The 13,714-nt window shown below is 41.7% G+C and overlaps 1 protein-coding gene across 3 annotated transcripts in view; it reads left to right on the top strand.

The window, feature by feature from the left end:
- NGF (nerve growth factor) overlaps positions 1-13,714 on the top strand; it is a 53,061-nt gene that overhangs the window by 13,949 nt on the left and 25,398 nt on the right. The gene's annotated exons all lie outside the window — the stretch shown is intronic.

Here is a 13,714-nt window from a genome sequence, read left to right on the forward strand (position 1 = left end):
TATCTTTCCTATAATGTACCTCTTGCCTTGACACTCTTTCAGCAATGTAATTAAGTAACCTTTGTGCAGAGAAAGTCATGCAGCATGGTCTTCTTACAGTGATAAAAATTACAGAGATGGTGATTCTCAGCCCCTATTTATGCTGTTGCAGTCCCATTGAATTAATGGCATTTGAAATATACTCAAGACAACTCAGTACATAACAGCATTCCATCAATGCAAGTTATCTTAGGGCAAAACTAGACCTAGTAATGCAGTTTGGTTGTGCAGAGCTGTTTTTTCTTCAACTAGTAGCCAGCACAGTGGGACTGCGAAATAGCATGGTGCACTTTGGTTCTCTGCCCTTGTTGTCATTCTGATTGGAATTGACTGCTTTACCTCCTATTTGCAATGGAAGAAAAGTTCCAATTGATGCCCATTGTGAGTAGCAGGCATGGGATGGGGGTTGCAGGGGGACTGTGGTGAAGGCAAAGGGTTAAAGCCTTCACACACACACACACACACACACACACACACACACACACCACAATCTTGATCTGTCTTGAGGGTCCCATGTAGCATCTACTAGTTAAAGGGGTGGGGGAGAAACAGCTGCACAGAACTAAAGTATATTACAAACTTCACATCAGTTTGGCTTGTTTATCCCATTTTAGCAATAAGGTTATTTTTCCATTGATGGGAAGGCAGGAAATAGTGTCATAATATTATGTTGCTCCAATCATCCTGTTTGCCTCATATCATTGCTGTTTAATTTATGAGCTATTGCTCCGACAAGTTAGAAGTTAACATGTCAGGAAATGCACAGCCCTGAAAATTTATTGTCCTCCAACCAGACAAAAGCCACTTTCCAAAGCAAACTGAATTAAGACTCAGTGGCTCATTTATAACATTTTTTGGCGCTGTTCTCTTCCGTTGTGGGGTCGGGGGGGGGGCGGAGTATGTTTGTATTGGATTTTCAACAAATGCAAAATTATTGCCCAGCAGGGAGAAGCTAGTTGAAAAATACAAACAACTCAGAAGAAAGAGGTTCTTCAGGGTTAATAAAGAAGCCAGTGCACTAAAACACATTCAAAGAAGGAACTGGCTTCCTGTAAACTCCAGGAGTGTGCCACACTGGATAAAAATATTGTTTGGATAGGACTGGATAGATTGCTCGTGTTTCTCCTGAAGTGTCTGTGACACGTAAGGCCGGCACTTAAAGGCACAGTTGTAGTTGTTATTTTTGTTTTAGCAGCCACATGATACCAGAAATGTACCTGGTGAAGCTTTTGCTGGCATGGAGTTAAGAGGTAGGAGAAGCATCATTTAGTAAATTAAAGGCATTGACATGGGGCCAGGGGAAAAAAAATGATGGCAGCTCTAATAAAAAGAAATAATGCAGTCCCTACTGACATCATGTCTAATTTACAACATTTGATAGCAGGATGTAGAGATGATGTGTGCTAAAGTTATGTGAGTAGTATTGCGTGTAAGCCAGTATAGTGCCAAAAGAGCCAAATTCGCAAATAGACCATGACCAGTCATATTCCCATGATGGCTATTATAAAGCTGATTTTATAATATTTACATACATTCTTCATTCCTAAGTACTTGGCTTCTTGCAGCTGGGACACTGCTTCCTTCGATCATACTGTAGGTGTAGACATCTTGTACTATTACTGCATCTCACTTAACGTTGGTAGAAACACAAGTGCTTTTACTAGCTCCACCTGAAACAGTAAGGAATTGGGACTTTCAGGCCCTAATCTCAACTGCAGTGCTATAACTGTGTAACAGCACTTCTCATCAGATGCTATAAGCCAGGGCTGGGAAACCTTTCAGCCTGCAGAATTTGTTGGACTTCAATTCTTATCAGCTCTAGTCAGCATAGTCAGGGATGATGGGAGTTATATGGCTGCAGTATTGGTGGAGGGTGGACAGCGGTTCCCCAGCTCTGCTCTCAACTTTTGCCACCATTCCCACTCATTGGATTGCATTTTACTGGGGGCTGCTATTAATAATATGTCTGGTGATGCTTGTTTTCTTGTCGTATTTGCCATGCTTTGATTAGCAATCCAAAGAAATGAAACATTACCCAAAGAGACACACCTCTTCTAATCAAGCGGTCAGCTCTTCTGGCCAACAGAGAGGCAACTTATGTGATTCCAAGCCTCTTCTCCTATGTTATTTCATTTTATTTATTTCTCTGAATATTTGCACCCTGCCTTTTTTCTCAGATGGGCCCCTAAGGCAATTTGTAATCCATTAAAAGCAAACAATAAAATGCAAAAGTACAATAACTAATAAAAACTTCTAACTTCTAAAATTGGAACCAGTGAAACACATCCTTGCAGGGGAACAGAAACTCAGCCCAGACTAAAGGTCTGGCAAAACAGAATAATGATTTTGCAGCTTGCAAGGTACAGTCATTAAATAATGGACCAATCTGGCCTCCTGGAGAGGGAGTTCCATTAACAGGGCAATTCAGCTGAGAATGTTGTGTATTGTACTACTGTGTACTGTGGATTAGCTTAAATACAGTGGGCCACAGGACAAGGCCTCTGGTGAAATATACAGTTTGTGAGCATGTTAATGTGGAAGAAGACAGTCCATCAAAAAATCTGCCCCCAAATGGTTTAAAGACTTTGTATGTAATAATCAGCACTTCAAACTGGAGTCTAGAAGTGACTTGGCAGACAGATTGAACAATGTTTCAGCCTTTAGTATTTTACTCTGGGATAAAGAATGACATTTATTGACGTGAATGTTCAGGAGAATACTTTTAGCTAATATAAAGAACTGTTGACATGTTTCCCTTGAAGAATAAGAAGTAATTACTCTTGAATGAGCTGAGTGATAAATTGCAGTTACCTTTCACACAGGTATGTGCCATGCTAAAGGCACAGAAGTGTGCCTGTTTTTAAAAAGTTGGCAACTGGTGGTGTGAACTGTATTCCATAACAATATCACACCTAATTTACAACAGTTAATATAGCTTGGGGCTGAGATAAAGTGTGCTAATGCTGTATTTCTGACAACAATGCAAAGCTGCATAGGCAAATCCACAAATATCTCACAGCCAGCATGTAGACAAGATTATGATAGTAGACTTCAATGAATAGCAGTAGGGGATTTAAACAAAAAACACACACACACCACCCTTACCCATCCAAAGCACATGTGTTGGGGGTGCACGGGCTTGCCCCATTCCCCTTCCATTGAAGCATCCTGTGTATACATTATCTGAGTGGCATGGAACTGCATGGAAGTAGCTCCCTTGCATAAGTGTGCATCAGTTCATGGTCACCTCCCAAGAAGTGGTACAACCCAAAGGCACAATCACCTGGGAGGATTGCACAATAAAGTTCTCCTGTGGAAGACCTAGTACGTAAGCAGAAGACCTACCCTAGGTTGGGCTGTGAGGTGCATTTATTGTGTTGCTTCCATTCCTGTACTTCATTGCAAAATTAACCTGTTAGCCGTACATTGTTGATCAATCAGTTAAGGATGGCATGCCATGCAGAGAGTGCATGAATGTGATTTTGCTTTAGGGGAAGTGCTTCTCAGATCTCCTCTTCCAATTTTCCTCCATGAAACAGCAGCCCAGACATGTAGTCATTTTCCTGAGGCCTGATCCAAAAGCCATCAAAATTAAGATTTCCCCTCTGTGTATTGTTTGAAGTTACTGGCTTAGGAAGGGGGTGGGCCTGTGTACTGTTACCAAGATGAAACAGTAAAAATTTCCAGTAGTGTATGTCTAACAAGTTTGTATCGCTAAGCTAGTCCAAAACAGAGATACTCCCTTCCCATGTTGCTTTTCCTTTCTCCATTAGCTGCTTCCTTCCAGTTTTCCATTCCATTCTATGGCAATCTTCTTCTTGACCTATGCCATACACCCTTGTTTCTCTTACTGTTTTCTCATTCCAGAAATCCATTGAGAATAAATCATGAGTCACAAGAGAGAAAAGTTCTCTTTCAGTAGTCTTTGTGGCAAGCAAGTGTGAGGCTTAAGGTTATTTTACTTGCTTTTTTGTTGCTATGTTACTCCTAAAGTATTTTAACTTTTTTCCACTCAATACTGCAGAGATGTATAACTCTGCAGAGGACAATGAAAGCTGCTACGTTTTGCACTAGGTTTCAGTGCTGGACTACTACTACTACTATTATTATTATTATTATTATTATTATTATTATTATTATTATTATTATTATATTTATATCCACCCATTGCTGGGTTTCCCCAGCCACTCTGGGCGGCTCCTAACCAAATATTAAAAACACAATACAGCATTAAACATTAAAAACTTCCCCAAACAAGGATGCCTTCAGATGTCTTTTAAAAGTAAGATAGTTGCTTATTTCCTTGACATCTGATGGGAGGGTGTTCTACAGGGCAGGTGCCACTACCGAGAAGGCCCTCTGCCTGGTTCCCTGTAACCTCATTTATTGCAGTGAGGGAAGTGCCAGAAGGCCCTCGGCACAGGACCTCACTGTCCAGGCTGAACAATGGGGGTGGAGATGCTCCTTCAGGTATACAGGACCGAGGCCGTTTAGGGCTTTAAAGGTCAGCACCAACACTTTGAATTGTGCTCGGAAATGTATAAGATGTCCATGTATATTGCATTAGTTACTGGACAAATACATATTGGGACTAGCTCTTCCCAAGCTGTTACTGAGGTGTTCTGCCTACCTGTGATCCTAAACATACTCCTTAGCACTTTGACTTCCAATACAAATACTTCTTTCCATGCATGACTGTGCCAGTCAAGAGGCTGGAACTCCCTCCTTAGCAATGCTTAACCTGGTATTAAGCAGGATATCTTTCAGGCAGGCAGCAAATATGATCTTACTCACCTTTGTACCTGTATATTGGAACCCAAACAGAAAAAGGTTTAGGAAGGTATGACCCAAAGAGAATAGCCAAAAGTATTACAAGAATAAACATTGTAGTTCTTGGTATACATGATAAAAGAATGGACAGCTATCATTGGTTTATGAAGGCGGTTTTCACAGCAATATTTAAAGGCCACTGTTGGATAGATCTAGGATTTACTGCACAGTCCTATGTATATCTAGGGGTGGGGGAGAAATTCAGTTTGCTAAGAATTTTAATGGAAAATTAACCTAATTTGCAGTTTCAGAAACAAAATGCCAGCTGAAACATAGCTATCCTTTGAAATTTACACTTCTCCAAATTTTGCAGTGCAGTCAGTTTGTGGGAGGGTTATACACTCATAACTGTTCTGTTGCAATAAGAGTGATGTGCAGTGAAATCCTATACATTGTGACTCAGGAGCCCCATTGAGTTCAGTGGGACTTACCTTCAGTATTTTACCGTATTTTTCTCTGTATAAGTCGCCCCCATGTATAAGACGATCCCTATTTATTTTAACCCAAAATTAAGAAATTAAGCTGTTTAGCTTTTTTGGGGGGGGAGGTCACTTCCTCCAATCACTCACCAGCCTGCCCGCCACTGCCGATCGCTTGCCACAGCCACTGCCAATTGCACACCTTGAATGGCCACCAATTGTCTGCTTGCTCACTCCCACCAACAGCCCACCCGCCCACTTGCTGCAGCCGCCAGTCATCTACCCGCCTCACCACAGCCACCAATCGCCTACCCAATTGCCACAGGCACAGCCAATCGTCAACAGGCCTTACTGCAGCCACCAATCACCCACCGATCACTGCTGCCAATCTCCTGCTTGCTGCTGCCATTAATTGCACATCCGCCCTCTGTATTCACTATCCGTGTGTAAGACGACACCCAATTTTTTTTAGCAAAAAGCATTGTCTTATACACGGAAAAATACAGTATGTTCTATAAATACTCAACAAAAGTATCTTACTGCTTCCCAAATCCAACTCCCTCCAACTTTGGCTGCTCTTGACAATGCTTTCCTTCTTTTTCATCTCAGGCATTAGTATTAGTATTTTGAGTCCTGTAAAATATAGGCAGGTTTTACTAAAACATATGAAAATTTAAGCCACAAAAGTATGTAAGGAAAGAGTATTCCATTTACAAGCTGCTGGTCTAGCCTGTATTATCAGAGCTGTATCTCAGTAGGACCTTAGTTTCTTCCAAAAATAGAAGTCAGCTTGTGATAGGAGTTAAGTGATGCCATTGTGCTCCTTCCTTTAAGGCTGTCAAAATTATTTCAAGCTGGTTATGATGTCTGTGTGTTTATAATCTCCAGCCCCCTCCATATCAACTGCTTCCTAATTTCTCACTGGTTTACAAAAATGGCAAAATACATGTAATGGCCAAGCTTTTCTGTTATAAACAAGGCAATCTGGAAAATTTTAATTTAAAAAATAAAGTAAAAATCAGTTGTCAGTCTTCAGGTATCATCAACTTGTCCTTTACCCTTCAGCAGTGAATGTTGAATCACTCTCTCTAGGACACTGATAATAGTGTGAGCAGGATTTCTTCCCTGCTTCAGTTGGAATGTGCATCTTATCTTGTGCTATCGCAAGTCAATAATACAATGCCTTGGAACATATTTTGTTTTTCCTGAACTAATTACAGGAACTGAGGAGTCTAAAAAAGAAACAATTTTCACTCTCCCACCCCACCCAAGACATGTCATAATTGGAATGGAAATTGCCCTCCCCAGTGTAACTAAGGACCTTAGAAAAAAGTTCCCATTGGTGCCAATGGGACTTGTCCCCATCAAAGCTCCCAGTCACATAGGGGTGGGTTGAGGGCAGAGGGCAACACCGTTCTGGTAGCTGTTAGAAAGCAAAGTGCTGACATCAGGCGGATAAGACTTGAAATCAACTCCCTGATCAACCCTTAAACTGACCACATGACATTGAATATGGCATATTATCTGTCTATCTCATCCCAGAAGTCTTAACAAGAGGGAATCAAAGTGCCGTTTTGTACCCGTGTTGACTTACTCTCTTTGCATTCTCCCTCACACACCCTTCAGCCTAATTTACCACACGAAGTCTTTGAGGGGGGAAATGGAATACATGTTGCCCTGAGCTCCTTAAAGGTGCCCTACATACAGTACAAATAATGTGTAATCTGAAACCTTTAAATACTGATATTGTGCTTTTGCAGAATTAATTTGGGGATCGTGTGTGTGCCTGTGTGTGTATTCACACAGCATGAACCACTTTTAGTGTTTTTTTGAATTCTGACAAGTCCATATATAATGGAGGAATTGGCATAAGATCATGACTGTTCAGTTATATATCTTGAACCAATTATTCCAGATTAGTGAGGGAGGTTTGTTTTAATGCCTTATTAAATATTCCTTAAAGTGCATATAAAATGACCAGACAAGAGGAAAAATGTTTATGAAGCTTTTGCAGTGAATAGCCATGGCAATATAATGATACCAGACTGTAACCATGACCATCTGTTTTGCTGTCTAATTAATACTGACTTGCAGTAGATTGGAATATGGATTTTCCATCAGGCTTTGCCTAATTGCTGCTCTGCAGCTACATCACTGCGCATTGTGCTGACATTCTATGTTTGTGCACATCCTCACTGTAAACATGGCCTGCAGGTTCTGAGTCCTGATCTTTCCCCTACACATTCACCTATATTTAGTGGAAGGTATTACAGTGCACCCATGGGATGCGGGTGGCGCTGTGTTCTAAACCACTGAGCCTCTTGGGCTTGCCAATCAGAAGGTCGGCGGTTCAAATCCCTGCGACGGGGTGAGCTCCCGTTGCTCGGTCCCAACTCCTGCCAACCTAGCAGTTGGAAAGAACACCAAAAGTGCAAGTAGATAAATAGGTACCGCTCCGGCGGGAAGGTAAACGGCATTTCCTTGCACTGCTCTGGTTGCGCCAGAAGCAGCTTAAGTCATGCTGGCCACACGACCCGGAAAAACTCTGCGGACAAATGCCAGCTCCCTCGGCCTGTAAAGCGAGATGAACGCTGCAACCCCAGAGTCATTTGCGACTGGACTTAACTGTCAGGGGTCCTTTACCTTTTCCTAACAGTGCAAGGATTACATGTAGTGCTGGCCCAAGACATTTTGCTGCCTGAAGTGAAGCAAAAATCTCCTTAATCCTACTAGGGCCAAACACTTTAGTATCACAGCAGGGCAGGGCAGGCAGGACCAGTGCTGGTTTTTGTTTGTTTCAGAATTTATCAGAATTCAGAAAATATCTGAATATAAAACATAGATAATAAAATAGTATTAAAACACATAAATCAACAAGAATTAAAAACTAATTTGAGAAGGCTCCTGAGAAAAGAAAACACTAACAAATATTGGGGTTGCTTCACTTTTGAAGAAAGGGAATTACAGAGAGCAGGTGCCACAGTGCTAAGGTAACATCATGCCTTACTGCAAAGGTGTATGTCACCATCAACAGATGCTCCTCCACAAATGTAAATGACTGGGGCAGTTTCTCAGATTCTCTTGTTCAGAATTGCATAGGGCTTTATGCACCGGTAGTATAACCTTGAACCTAGCTTAGTAGCAGATTGGCAGCCAGTGCATCACTATCAACAGAAGTGTCACATGTTCCTGATAAGATGCCCCAGAGAGCGACCATGCAGCAGTATTTTGTCCTATCTGCAGCTTCCCAATCAAATGCAAGTGCAGACAAAAGATGGTATTTCTTCACACAGTGTATTGTTAAACTGCGGAGTTTGCTCCCACAGGAGACAGTGAGAGCCACCAACTTGGATGACTTTAACAGAAGATTAGACAATTTCACGGAGGATCAGGCTACCAGTGCTTTCTAGCCATGATGGCTATGCTGCCTTCACAGTCATAGGTAGTGTGCTTCTGAATGCCACTGGCTGGAGACCGCAGGAGGGGAACATGCTATTGTCCTCTAGTCCTGCTTGCAGGCTTCCCATTGGCCACTGTGAGAAGAAGATACTGGACTAGATGGGCCATTGGCCTGACCCAAGAAGCTCTTATTTTCTCAAGGACAGCCTCATGTAAAGTGCATTAAAGTAATCCAGTCTAGAGGTTACCACTACATGGATCACTGTTGCCTAGCTAGCCCTGTCCAGGAACAGTTGTAGCTAGCATACCAGCTAGAGTCCTAGTGACTAAAGACACTTGAGCCTTCAGTGACAATGCTGGATCTAGGAGTCCCCCCAAGTTACACACCTATTCTTTCAGGGGGGAGTGCAATCCCATTCAGAGCAAGCAACTGACCAATTTCCCAGACCTGGAAACTACTTGCCCACGTGGCCTCTTGTCTTTCTTGGATTTAATTTCAGTTTATTGGCTCTCATCCAGACAATTATTATTGAGACCAGGGATTAGTTTGTGACTTGCATGGCACCTCCTGATTCAGATGCTACAGACACAGATCTATGTGTCATCCTTGTACTAATGAAACTGTGCTCCTCATGACCAACCCCAGTGGTCTCTTATAGATGTAGCATAGGGGACAAAATAGTGCCCTGTGGCACCCTCCAAAACAACTCTCAGCAGGCCAAAGGGCAATTGCCCATGCCCTGGAATCAGTCCTGTAGGTAGGAGCAACAGAGCCAGTGTAACACAGTATTCTACACTCCCATCTCACAGAGCCAATCCAGTAGAATACTGTGGTCAATGGTATCAAAGGTCACTGAGAGATCAGCAGGGTCACACACCCCATCTCTCTCCCTGTATATATGTACAGGCCTGAATTCAGATTGAAATGGATCTAGAAAATCAGTCTCATCCAAGAGTGCCTGCAGCTATGCCCTGACCACCCTCTATGATACCTTTTCCCAGAAAAGGTGTATCAGCAACTGAGTGGCACTTGTGAAGAACCCCAAAAGGGCATTTCACCATAGATATTATGAATGGTTAAAAAGGAAAACCACTCAAAGAGGAATGAAATTAATGCTGTATTTATGTTTGACAATAAAATGTTTGAAATCTGGCCCATACTTCTAGAAAAGGTAGATTTTCACTTGCTGTGCAGGCGAATACCTGTAGATGCTTTGTTTTCGTTATCAAATCCACTCAAATATCTCTTGCATCAAATTTCTAGTTATTCCCATCCTCCCCCACAATTTACCCCAGGACAATAAGATTATCATCATAATTAAATATTTGCATATTACTATTTGCCTGGCTCAGGAAGCAGGATCGCTTTCCAGCTCATGCTCTTAGTCAGAAAATAAGCAAATTAATTTGTTTTGTTTTACCACCACAGCTCTTTTAATAAGAAAAATACCACCATGGTTCCCTCCACAACCCCTTTGAGGTTCTGATCCAACTAAAACGAGTCACTTCTAAAATCCAATAAAAACATTTAAACTAAGTTTTTTCCCAACTAAATTTTCCCATTGTTTCAAATGGGACATGCAGCACAGTCCTGCACATGTTTACTCAGAAGTAAGTTCCATTGTGTTTAGTGGGCCTTACTCCTAGGTAAGTATGTATAGGATTGCAGTCTTAGTCACATGCAGACTTACTCAGAAGCCCCATGGTCCTCAGTTTCATCAAATATGAGTTAATCGTAAACTCATATTTGTATAGAACTTTCAAGTGCAACCCAAAATGGTACATACCCTCTGCCTACCTGTCCTTTGTTCTCTGCCATGTTGGCTATTTATATTTAGCTGCTGATCCAGTATGAAACTCAGCACCTCTCAGGAATGGCAAGAACTTGCTGAATTCCTCCATCACCAATCTCTGATGATAGATTTGGGTTTTCTTTACAATATAAGATACTTCAGCTCATACAGAGTAAGAACAGAAGAGCCCTCCTGGATCATTGTGAATAGAAAAGTTTTTGCTGTGCCCAGTTAATTGATGAATCAGCAGCTATATTGCCATCCATCTGTCTGCAGACTGCCAGCAAGTGATCTACAAACAGTTTGTTGAGTTGTGAAACACATTTGTTCATCACAAGCATTGGCAGACAAGCTTGACATCACTGATTATCAGAATGACACTTAAATGCTTTTTTTAAAAAAATAAAAACTACTATAGAAGTATGAGTACTACAACACACTATGTTTTAGCTGCCTTTGAAAAGTGATTGAAAACTGCAACTGTCCTAGAATGTGGCCGCCAAGTTAATAAATGAACCTGGCCACTTACCAGCAATACTAGCTGAAGGTTAGTTTCTAGTAGGAGTGTGCATCAGACCCAGACAAGCCCTGAATCCCAAATTGAAGTGGGACATTTTAGACAGATTTGAGGCTTGGCCAAAGCAGGGTCTCTCTGAAGTGCCCCAACTGAAGCAGAGCTCTACAAAGTAGTTCGGGACCATTTGACTTTAGGGACCTTTAAAAAACTGTGAAGATAGGCTTAACTTTTTGCAGACACACTTTCATCCTGTGAAAGTAGGGGTGACTTTTATGCCAGGTTGGAGGGACAGGAGTTGGATAACTCTTTTGTGATTGACAGCTTCTAATCAGAGGGAATGGTTGTACCAAGTCTCTTCCACCAGTATTTTGGCACAGTAATATATCACCATGTTCTTTTTCCCAGGCTGATAAGGAACCCTTAATGAGTACTTTTTGGGTTTGGTCAGTCAACCAGCTACAAAGCCACCTAAGAGTTACCTTGTTCAACCCACATTTTACTAACTTCCTCGCAATAATATCCTGGGGGACATTGTCAAGAGGCTTACTGAAATCAAGAGGCTTACTGAAATCAAAAGGCTTACTGAAATCAAAAGGCTTACTGAAATCCACAGCATTTCCATGATCCACCAAGTTTGTAATTCCATCAGAACATAACTCAGAGTGGACTGACCTTGAACAGTAGCCACAGAATGTTGACTATCAGTTGGGAAACAGAAGTGGAGGACAGGGATAGGAGTATCCCATATGTAAGTGTGTGACTGACTAGAATCCTGAAAAGGAGTTCTCAGTACTGCATTGATTTGTTACAGGGTTCTATTTGTGTAGTTGTGATACTCTTTCTTGCATTACATATGGCATCATATCAGCATGTGAGGTATTTCCTACATGTTTAATTGTGGTCTGTCTAGATAAACTGTATACTTTACATCAAAGCACGAAACCATGTAAAAGTAAAGCTGTTACTATACAGAGGGAAGCAAAAAAAAAAAAAAGATTATTTAATTATGCATCAGCTTCCTTCAGCCTAAATGCCTGGAGCAAAGTAAGTGAATCATACATATCACTTTTGCTCTGCTGGCAGCACATTTGATGTGATATCTTAGAGTCACTTTGCATTGAGCAAAAGTGGGAGTTCCCTCTGCTCAGCAGAAAGTGTTAGCTATAAAACTTTGGAGTAATATAATTTGGAGTCTATTGCATTTATTTATTTCATTCCTGGTTACGCCAGATAGCAACTTGTCCTTGCTATGATATTATTGATAGGAATGGGAGCATGTATCTGCCTTAAAATAGAGTAAGTAAATTGTGTAATATGTAAACCTGACTACCATGATCAAAGACAACAAGGGATAGTACACAACTGTATTCACAAATAAAGTGGACTTTTATTTATGCATCTCCCAGATATTTGCCAGAAAGTTGGCGGACCCTCTGGAGTAGATTGGAGGGCACGAGGATTCCATGGAGGAATCATGTCTGCTCACATGACATTGGATATCACCTATGGGTTTCCAAGAAGCATACCAGCATGTTTTGAGAAATCAGAAAGCAGAGCTATATCATATTGTTTCTACCTGTGGTCATAGGCTTGTCACAGTAACCCTAAGTGGTCTCTTGACATAGAACTGAAAACCTTTCCTTAGCTTATTTCAATTTCGGTCTATGACTTTTGTAGTTATTTATGTTCTCAGGGACATAAGATGGACACAGGAAATGATGGACAGATACGGATTGGAGATATAGTTATTCTTGATTCTCTGGAATATGTGGGTGGCTTTTGTTACCATTCACCATTCACCATGGCATCCTTCTGAGCTATCTTGTCTGCATTGGAATGTGAAGTCCTGTGTTTCAGTGGCTCTGGTCCTTTTTGTCTGGTTGGTCTCAGAAAGGGATGCTGTTTCCAGTGGCGTAGCGTGGGGGGTGCAGGAGGGGCCGGCCGCACCGGGCGCAACATCTGGAGGTTAGGGTTAGGGGGCGCAAATCCACGGGTTAGGGGGCGCAAATTACTTGCCTTGCCCCGGGTGCTGACAACCCACGCTACGCCACTGGCTGTTTCCCATAAACATTGGCATGTGGACCCCCACAGTGATCCATCTTCTCCCCCGTGCTATTCAACATGTACATGAAATTGCTGCATGAAGTTAGAGCTTTGGGAGGTTGATGATACATGTCTCTATCTCTCTTCTCCCTTTGATCAGTGGGAGTGGGTGGGTTAGGTCCTAAAGCAGAGCTGGAACACAGTGATGGGCTAGCTGAATCTGAATCCAGAGAAGATGGAAGAACTGTTGCTTAGAGTTTCTGTTGATCCAGGGATAATTGCACAGACGGTGGCTATGTACACACAACATTTTGTTCCAGAACTGATGGAGACTGAATACTTTTTTTCCCCTTTGTAGTCCACAAACAATCTAGATCTATTGCATATGTTTCCATTGAAATGTGCTTATTGAGAAACTGGTTTCATTTAGAAAATAAAAGCTCATTGCAGATTCATTCTGTATTACCCTACAGTGTGCCCATTTGAAAACAGATAGAGACACTCATGTCTAATGATGTTGTGGGTGGCCTTTTACCAAGATCACAATCACCACTTCCTATTTCATTCACTTGGGGCATATGCAGGGAGGAAAAGATGTGAATAACCTAATCAAAGAGAGGGTTTTCAAACACATATCAAATAACCACTCCCATCCTTATAGATGGTAGGGTCTA

The sequence above is a fragment of the Podarcis liolepis genome (genome assembly GCF_965112155.1).
Source record: "Podarcis liolepis genome assembly, chromosome: 6".
In the NCBI taxonomy this organism is placed as follows: Eukaryota; Metazoa; Chordata; class Lepidosauria; order Squamata; family Lacertidae; genus Podarcis; species Podarcis liolepis.